We start from the raw sequence: 9,425 nt of genomic DNA on the forward strand, positions 1-9,425 counted from the left end.
CAAATGTGATGTCCCTTTTAAAATATTTATAGGTGTTTCAGACTGAAAATAACTCCGACCTCATTTTCCATCATATGTCCATTGTAATGGACAATCGTGAAAAATTTGTTGCTCATTTTCTCTACACGTAAAAATATAGATATTCGGAATAAATTACATTAATAATGTAATGAAAATTAATTATTTACAAAACTATAAATAATAAATATAAATTATGTTAACAATTGTTTTATAAAAATAATACTTAAATACATTATTATTACGGTAAAAATGTCAGGATTACATAATGGGAATTTTTTCCCACTAAATCAAAATAAAAATTCTAATAATTATTATATAAAAATACAACTAAAAATTACACGAAAATTTAAATTAACAATAATACTCAAACTTAAATTTTCTGTATACCTAATCATCAAACTTACATTTTCTAATTTTAAATTAACATTAGTACTCTAAATTACATTACTATGGTCTCATGAACAAAATTTAAATGTATCATTCTCCTAAGATATATGAGCATTCTTTCAACACGAAAAAAACAGAGTTCGCATGGGAAACGAGAAAGAACTTACGTGTTTTTGAACGACGTTAAACCAAAGCTCGAAAAATTACCGAACCAACAAAAATCTCTAATATCACTTCAAGCAGCAGCTCCAATTGAATCTAATGAAAAAAAAATTCCCTCACTTGCTTCTGTAAGTTAAAACCAACTGCATGCAATGAAATACAATACCCACCCCTATTTTATAACAAGTCGGTGCACCAATTATTGACCTTTTTTTATAATACCATCCTATAATTGAAGACTTCGAGTAAATTATTAGTCTCAAAGCATACAACAAATCTCACGCTTCAGACGAATCTCACGCTTCAGACGAATCTCACGCTTCGGCCACAAAGAATACAGACGCATGCAGAACGAATCTCGGAGGAAGAAGAAGACGCCGAGATTTCACGACCACCTACAACCAAATATTCTCCATGTATAGCTTAAGACGCCGGGAAATCGAACGCCCCTGTAACCCTATTAACTAAAGACGCCGAGCACTCCTATTATTATTGTATTCAACTGTTAAATCAACTCTGCATGCATGCAGAGAGTCATGCAGAGATGAAGACGTCCAGGCCCCCAGAATGCATGCACGATTCAGAGAGTCATGCAGAGATTCCCGCCAGATGACAGGTGAAGACGCCGAGAGATCCACCTTGGCATTCCTTGTAGCATGCAGAAGACGCCGAGAGATCCCACAGTCCAATTGCTTGAAGACGCCGAGAGATCCCACAGTCCAATTGCTTGAAGACGCCGAGCATTCCCATAGTGTCATAACCCCAAAGACGCCGAGAAATCAAGCATGAAAAAATTAACCCTAAAAACGCCGAGATATCCAAAGAACCACTTGAAGCACTGTACATTTCACCTCATTTCAAAAAATAATAAATAAACTGGATTTTTTTGGGAATTAAACAATCACTAAATCATTATTTGAGCAGTTTTGCCCAAATTAATCATTATAATTCACCCGATATCGAATCAAACCTACTTCCTCTCTACTCTCTTAACTTCCCGGACATTATACACCGAAACGACGTTATTCCTTGTCGTTTCGTTGCTTCAAATTACCAAAATACCATCGCAAATGGCAACACATTCAACAGTAAAACAAGACAATAAATACTTGTGATGAAACTCACTGTTCTGCCCTGCAGGCACAACTGTCTTTTATCGTTCGTTTCTTACAAATCCACGCTCCAGTCGCAAGTCGCCTCCACTTTCCGTGGAGACATACATAGTTTTCATCACCACCACCAACCAACTTAAAAACTCAAAAAACCCAATGTCTGATGCTTCTTTAGAGTACTCTAACGGCGGAGCTGCCGCCTTCGGAATGGCGCCGGTTTCGGGACGTCTCTCCTCCGTTTACAGTCAGGTCCAGACCAGTCGTATCGACCACGCTCTTCCTCTTCCTTCTGTTCTCAGAAACCCTTTCAAAATCGTCGACGGTCCTCCTAGCTCAGCCGCCGGCAACCCTGGTACTTCCCGCTTTACTTCTCTGTTTAACTTTTTTTTTCTTTTTCGAACCAACTTTGGTTTTATCTACATCTTTGTTTTTAAAATAGAAGGACATAAAGCTCGAGGTTGTGAATCTAAAAGGTTTGGTTTTGGCAGATGAGATTGCCAAGCTGTTTCCGAATCTGTTCGGGCAACGATCAGCGATGTTGGTGCCGAATGAAGCTGGCTCTCTCCGATCTGATATGAAGCTTAAGGTCGGCGTCGATTTGTCTGGAGGACAGGCACCTGGTGGTCACAATGTGATTTCTGGAATATTCGGTTTGTACTTGTTTCGATTACACTTTTCAATACCATCGCTTGGGCATGACTTTCCCCTGGTTTTCCATGTATTGGAAGATTCGGCAAGTCATGTCCATGCGTAGGACACATGTATCTGACACGAGTCCTTCAAGAAAAATGAATATTCCTATGTAATTTGTGACAGTGGAAGTTAAAAGTGGTCTTTTTTTCTCTTTGGAATGACAGATTACTTGCAAGATCGGGCCAAAAGTAGCATTTTGTATGGATTTAAGGGAGGTCCTGCTGGGATCATGAAAGGCAAATACATAGAATTGACTTCAGATTAAATTTACCCTTACAGAAATCAGGTATATTTCCCTAGTTTTTACTGCTAATTATTGCTCTTTATGGAAAATGGTAGCCATTCATGTTATTGCCTATATTAGTCTTAACTCTTACGCTTCCATGTATGCATATAAACCATAGTTGCTGATTCCTAAAGCATATATTCGAACTGATTGCATTTCTTTATTTATTTCAACCAGGGTGGCTTCGATATGATCTGTAGTGGGAGAGACAAGATCGAAACTCCTGATCAGGTAAGAGCCTTTCCGTGATTCGTACAAGTTTTTGAGTTTTTATCCTCTAATGGTATCTGAGAAAAGCGGTCATAATTTTCAGTTTAGGCAAGCCGAATAAACAGCAGCGAAGCTTGACTTGGATGGGCTTGTGGTTATTGGTGGGGATGACTCGAACACAAACGCTTGCCTCCTTGCTGAAAACTTCAGGTACAGTTTGAGATATATAGCCATTGGTGTAACGTGCACCTTGTAAATTCTCGTTGCTGGTGTGACTTTGTTTCTTAATTTGTCACTCGGGTAAAAATTTGAAAACTCAGGTGACCGGGTGCCCGAAAACCATCGATGGTGATTTGAAATGCAAGGCTATTTTTGTTTTTACATTTTATATAGTGCTTCCTTTGTGCATGCCACTCTGGTTGGGTGTGTACTCATATCTGGTTACCGTCATATAGATATATGCTGAAATGATCGGAAACGTCATGATTTGTCTGTGCAGTTGTACGGCTCATGGGACGTGCAGCTTCACACATTACTTTGGAGTGTGCTTTGCAGACTCACCCGAACATTACCATTATCGGGGAAGAGGTATTATTACTAGAACATTTTCTGCTTGAAGATGAGATCTTTGGCAAAAGTTTGCCAGATACTTCACAAAGATTTCTTGATAAATTTAAAGATGATTGTAGTATATCTTGTTGCAGGTTGCTGCCAAGAAGGAGACGTTTAAAAACGTTACAGACTACATGGTCGATATCATTTGCAAACGTGCTGAACTTGGTTACAACTAGGTGTTATTCTCATACCCGAAGGTCTTATTGACTTCATTCCCGATGTACTTCTCGTCTTTAGCTCACCTATTCTCATTATCATTTCATCATCTGAACATCTAATCCTATGCTATTTGCAAACATCTGCGTATTGACTGATATATGTGTCCACTTTTATGTGCTTCCAGGTCCAGTGGCTTATTGCCGAACTAAATGAAAGTTTGGCACACAAAATTGTTGATGAGGACGGACTATGGAAAAGGAAACTTACCGAACAGTCTCTTAAGCTTTTTGAGTTCTTGCCTCCAGCAATTCAAGAACAATTGATGCTTGAAAGAGATCCTCATGGAAATGTTCAGGTATTTACTTTTTAACGATGTTCCCTATCGATCGTTGTTTGCCAAAGTATTTGTTGGCTTTCAATATTCATTTGTCCTTCTTTGTTGCCATTAGGTCGCCAAAATCGAAACAGAGAAAATGCTCATTCAAATGGTTGAAACGGAATTGGAGAAGAGGAAGCTAGAAGGTTCTTATAAAGGGCATTTTAAAGGACAGTCACACTTTTTCGGGTACATACTGCTATATATATAAAGACCATAGAGTGCATCTATCATGGGACAAAACCCTCGATTCTTGCTGACACCGTCTTCCCTTGTCCAATTAGTAATTTGCAGATACGAAGGAAGATGTGGTTTGCCAACTAACTTTGATGCCTCATACTGCTATGCATTGGGCTATGCTGCTGGAGCTGTCCCCCACAGTGGAAAAACCGGGTTGATATCGTCGGTTCGTTTTCCTCCCTCCGTCTTCTTGCCATCTCTCGAACACTTATCCCTCTCACACTCCATTTGTCGTTGATGTTTATTATTGTTTTACATTCATAATGTCTACAGGTAGGAAATTTGGCAGCTCCGGTTGATGAATGGACGGTCGGAGGGACTGCTCTTACATCATTAATGGATGTTGAGAGGAGGCACGGTATAGTTTCTTCACCTTATCACATCAAGCAACCGCCTTGTATAACTTCCATTTCTTATTTACTTTGTCAATGGTATGCTAGTGAAGAATACTCTTAGAATGCGCCTGACCTCCTCATATCTTGGCTTAATGATCCACACCATGTACTCATATGGCATATGCACCATATTTTTGGGTCAAAACATGCGAGTAGTCCTTGTACTTTGAAAAAAGAATAGAGATTTAACTCTCTAATTAAAAAGTTAATACCTTCTTATATTTTGGTCAAAGTATGCTGTTAGTCCTTGTACTTCATTAGGCATTGCAATTTTTTTGCAGGTAAATTCAAGCCTGTTATCAAGAAGGCAATGGTGGAGCTTGATGGTAAGATATCCTTTCTTTTTTGTTAGACCAGCTTAAAGCCAAGCCACAAGGTTAAAACGATGCGTATCGATTTTTCCACAAAAAAAAAATTATGGTTATCATTTTTTAAAGATTGAACTGAAGTGGACCGAATTAAACCGAATCTTCCATTTAGATCGGTTAGTTAATTTAATATGTCGTAATGATTATGCAGGTGCTCCATTCAAGAAATTTGCTTCCATGAGGGAGGATTGGGCCCTTAAGAACCGCTATATTAGTCCCGGTTAGTCATAAATTCTATATACGTTAACATATTTTCTGGGGGAGGGTTAAATCTGGTTATGATCTATCTTTTGATTTGTCCAAGACCTTTTGGTGTCGGTAACTATATAGGTTCCGACTATATTTGGAGTCGAGTCGTGTCGGATCTTAAACAGGGATTTAGTTCTCGGATTTTACTTGAAAGATATCGAATTCTCACCATTCAACTTTGATGTATATTTTATTTTGGGTGCAGGTCCTATTCAATTTGTTGGGCCAGCTTCCAATGCTGTTAACCACACTCTTCTCCTCGAACTTGGTGCTCAATCTTAGAATTATATTGATTAAAATTACTGCTTCCACAAGAGTTGAGAGCCAGCTTGTTTTGCTTGTGAAGCACGTTACTTTTTCTTCATGAATTGTCATTTATTTTTCACTGAGGATTTTGGACGAGGAAATTGTTGAAATGCTGTCTTTGAAGCAATTATATGGTTCATTTCCATTTGTTTCTGATTTGGCAATGCAATATTTGAAAGTAAAGTTTTTCGAATAAGTTAATTTTTGAAATTTTTTTTATATTAATTAATAATTAAAAATATAATTAGCGGGTTAAGGTTACTTGACCCCTGCGATGTTCCGTTGATGGATGGTACACTTAATGTCACATGAATCTATCTAAGCTAGTTCGGAATTATTAAATCAATAATCTCAATTAATTTTTTAAACATCCAATCGCCTCCCAAGATTATTTAGACGGATGCCCTCAAATTACACACGTCGGATTATCTTACGTCCTACGAAACGTGATGCAATTATTCGCCTCTCACCATGAACGAGGTACGTCATACGTGGATGCACTTTTCATATAACGATATTTAATATTTTCATTTAATATCGTGCGCTCTGCATGACGCGAGGTCCGCGAGACTTTGAATTATCGTGAGTAATTTATCGCAAGCGGTATTCAATATACCTCGCGTCACGTCTTACAAAACGCGAGATATGTTGTTCGAATTAAATGTAAGAATTTTATTTATATCACATGATAATATTACTTTCTTTTTATGTTAACATTTATTTGAACATAATATTTAATAAAATAATATTTCTTCAACATAATATTTGTAACATCCCAAAAAGCCGGATCAGTGACTAAAATGTAAATTTTGGCAACTGTGTGCTCAATTTTGAAATAAGTTAAAAGTGTTGGGATTTAAGTAAAGAATTTTGATGATGGATTGAATAGCATAGATGGATAATTAAAGGGGTAATTTAGTCTTTTCAGATTAAAGGATATTTTGTATTTTCCTTTAAATACAGGTGATATACGTGGGTTTTGGGAGAGTTCTGGAAGCCTTCTTCTTGCTCTTTTCTTCTTCTTCTCGTATCCCAGCTTAAAGGTAAGTTTGATTTTTAACTGTTAATTTCTGGAATTATAAGTTGGTTTTGAATCTTTGGGGGTTATATAAGCTTAAGGAAAGCTTGTATAAACTTAAAACATCAAGAAGGGAGAATTAGAAAGGAATTTCTATTAAGAGATTAGAAATGAAGTTTTGATATAGAAAGGTTTTTTGAAATTCTAAGGATGAATTTGACTTGTCATCAATCTAATTAAGAAGTATAAAGTGTTAGAATTGGAATTAGAACACATTGAAAATTTGGTATGATTTTTGAATCTCGTATGGAATATAGGATTTTGAGGTTTAAGATGAATAAATGAATATATATGAGTTTAAGTATGTGTATGAAAGTTGGGAATAAAGGGAATGAAGTATGATGTGTTGAGCTGAAAATGAAGGATTTTCGAGCTCAAAATATGATTTCTGGGCAAGGGGAATCGGTACCCATTCAAGGGGAACCGATACCCCTTCAAACGAACAAGAATTTCCAGTATGTCATGGGGGAACCGATACCCCCATAGGGAGGAACCGATTCCCCCTAAAGGAAAATTGGGAATATGGGTTTAATAAGTTCGTTTAAGTTGCTAGTATCCAATTACAAGGTATAGGTATCTAATGATTGTCTCGAAATGTACATTTATGTAGATTCTACGCATAAAGCAATTCCGGAACGTTTGGCAAGTAAGATCGATCAAGGGAAAGATAAGAGATTGGAATTGACTAGTGAGGCCAGGTGAGTGCATATTCAATAGTATACGATGTGCAATGGGTATAAGACTTGCGATGAGTCTATTTCCTAAAGTGTTACACATGAATTCATGATTTAAAGGCATGAGTGGAATATGCATGTATGTATGTTTGATTATATGGATTGATCGTTCTTTATGTGTTAGATGATAAAGTATAAGTAATTACGTAAGAAAGGTTATGAATTATATGAGATATAAACTATGTGATCATAGTAAAATATAATTATATTACTATATGATAAGTGAAATAAGCTGGATAATATTGATCTATAGGATGAAGTGAGAATAGTACACTAATTAGGAGATTTGAATATAAATGATAAGATGAACATATAGATACGCTAGATGGGAAAGATTCATATGTTTAAATAAAACTATAACACATGGGTTGTATGATAGAAATTTATGAGGCTATATGAGAAGATTATAGGAGTTATATGAAATTGAATTAAGTAAACATAGTAGATTATATAGAGAAATAATAGAAGTGAGATATGTTTATAAATCTGCCCTAGATGAATATGAATACGAAATATAAGAGTGCTATATGATTTATATTAGGATAATCTTGAGGATATATATATATATATAGATAGATATGAAATGAAATGAAATGAGTTATATGAATATACAATTATGTGATGAAATGGTGGATTACCTGAACATGTGAATATATATATATATATATATATAGGTCTAAGAGAAGGCATAAGATTAAGATATAAGCAATGTGACTATAAATATATATGTGCTCTAAGTGATATGAATTATAGGTATTTCTATTATAATGTTACATAATATGTTATGGATGTTAATGAATTATGTGATGGTATAAGAAATGATATGAAATATATATGTGAAAACAAGTATATGTTATGAATAAGACTTATGACTATAAGCTACGTGAAAGTGTTCTAAGTGTTTCGATATATTATATGAAGTATATGATCTTATGTGAACAAGATATGATAAGTATGTTTATATGAGTAAAGGTGATTGGGTGAGAAATGATAGAAATTATATGAAAACATGACATATGTGACATGTGAATTATATGGAAATGATCTACGTGTAAGTGAACTACATGACTATGTGATCATATGAAAAGAAGCTATGTGATACGTGATATGTGAAAGTGAATTACAAGTTTATGTGAATATTTGAAATGAAATAAATGATAATGCCCATGTTATGTGTCATGAGAGCTAGGGGTATAGTTGGCATGCCAAGAGTCGAGGGTCTACTCGGTTCTTTAGGACATATGTATATTCTTTGGAACATGTGTGAAGTCTCGAAAGACACATACTTGATCCCTAGCATATGTATATGATTCTTAAGGAATTCTACGTGGTCCTTATGGACATCATTATATGGCACTACGGTGCAATTCTACGGGCACTTCGGTGCAATTCTACGGGGCACTTCGGTGCATTTATACGAGCTGTGGTGACAGCATAGTGCACAACCTCTATAGACTCACATATCGATAGTTCTCACATATATACATGGGCTAATCCAGAGATATGAACAAATATAAGTAGTGGTATGATAAATACTATAGAAATGATATGATGTTGTGTGTGTATAGTGTTTGATTGAAAAAGTATGTGATTATATGATAAACTGTTAATGATGACTTATGTGTATGTATGTATTACTGCAATTAATCTGATATGATTTTATACGATATGAAAAATGCATGAAATTGCTGTAACATGATAGAACAGAACATGCATGTATCAATATAGGTTTTAAAGTGCATTATAAGTTGTTATGCCTCACTAAGTCTTCGACTTAGCGTGTGATTGTTTCACACGTAGGTTTCGAGAAGAGTAAGGAGTGTTGCGGAGCAAGACAGGTCAGTTTTCCTTACCAAAAGATCAGATCAGAAATATTTGACAAAGTATGTATTTGGTTATGTATCAAGTGTTGGCATGTAATAAGTCGTTAAGTACGAGCACTCTGATAAAGTCTTTATTTTGATTTAAATAAAGTTTTAAATTTCCCGGGATTTTTCTTAAGAGTCAAGGTTTGAAAAGTCAATGTGACACTTC

At 35.7% G+C, this 9,425-nt stretch overlaps 1 pseudogene; it reads left to right on the plus strand.

Annotated features, from left to right (window-relative positions):
• Positions 1–1,719: 1,719 nt before the first annotated feature.
• LOC120127390 lies at positions 1,720–5,658 on the plus strand (annotated as a pseudogene).
• Positions 5,659–9,425: the final 3,767 nt, after the last annotated feature.

The sequence above is a fragment of the Hibiscus syriacus genome, unplaced genomic scaffold (genome assembly GCF_006381635.1).
Source record: "Hibiscus syriacus cultivar Baekdansim isolate YM2019G1 unplaced genomic scaffold, ASM638163v2 tig00001478_pilon, whole genome shotgun sequence".
Classification (NCBI taxonomy): Eukaryota; Viridiplantae; Streptophyta; class Magnoliopsida; order Malvales; family Malvaceae; genus Hibiscus; species Hibiscus syriacus.